Raw genomic sequence first — 801 nt, 5'->3', positions numbered from 1 at the left:
GGGGCCCAATTCAGCCGAATCGGCTGAATCGGCCTAAAGCCGGCCCTGAGACAGAGCACAAAAAAGAAAATGAAAGAGGCAGGTAAAGTATTGGTATGGAGAGTGGAGAAGGATTCAGGGGCAGTGTAGTACTAGTAGCACATCCTCACCTAGTGGGCACCCCTCATGCTGCCTTGCACAGGGTCCTTGTCTCTGGCCTCACCTACTGGGCTCACTCCCTGCCCTTCAATGGCCCTTTCTCAGGCTTCCTCTTCGCCCCTTCTGGGTACGCTGTGGCATGGCCATCTGGCCAAGGCACATGGAAATTTAAACCCCTTTCAGGGATAACATGAAGAAGTCCAAATGAAAGTCCAATCAGATCTTCAAACTAATACCTCTTTTGCAGCCTCAGGGTCCACTGTAGTTCCCTTGCTGGCCCTGCCTCAGGACTTTTCCTGCAGGGGCCTAACTCACTCCTGTAGAGTTCTTCCTCTGGTGCTTCCTGTCTGTTAAACCTGCTGCTAGGGCTTTGATCCATCAGAAACTGGTGTCCACTGTAGTCTGTCCCCACCTGAGCACCCTCAGTCTACTTAAAATGTCTTGCTCTGCTTCCTCTGGCCAGGAGGCAATTAGTTAATCACTCCCAAGTGTGGAGTATGACTAATTGGGGTTCTTTCCCTTGCCTTGCAGGTGATGGGGAGAAAGCCCCATCACAGGCTTTTTTGCCGCCCCAAGCAAAAAAAACAAAAACAAACAAACAAACAAAAGAAAACAAACGGGGCAGCAAAAAACGGCAAAGCAAAAAAAAAAAAAACAAAAACC

The 801-nt window shown here is 49.4% G+C and overlaps 1 protein-coding gene across 1 annotated transcript in view; it reads left to right on the top strand.

The window, feature by feature from the left end:
* Positions 1-801, top strand: part of LOC112107408 (adenylate cyclase type 10) — a 73,963-nt gene that overhangs the window by 44,656 nt on the left and 28,506 nt on the right. The window lies entirely within an intron of this gene.

Source organism: Terrapene carolina, unplaced genomic scaffold (genome assembly GCF_002925995.2).
Source record: "Terrapene carolina triunguis isolate 2854851 unplaced genomic scaffold, T_m_triunguis-2.0 Scaffold212, whole genome shotgun sequence".
NCBI classification, from domain to species: domain Eukaryota; kingdom Metazoa; phylum Chordata; order Testudines; family Emydidae; genus Terrapene; species Terrapene triunguis.
Note: the sequence above shows the minus strand (reverse complement) of the source record. Positions and strands in the feature narration are given on the sequence as shown.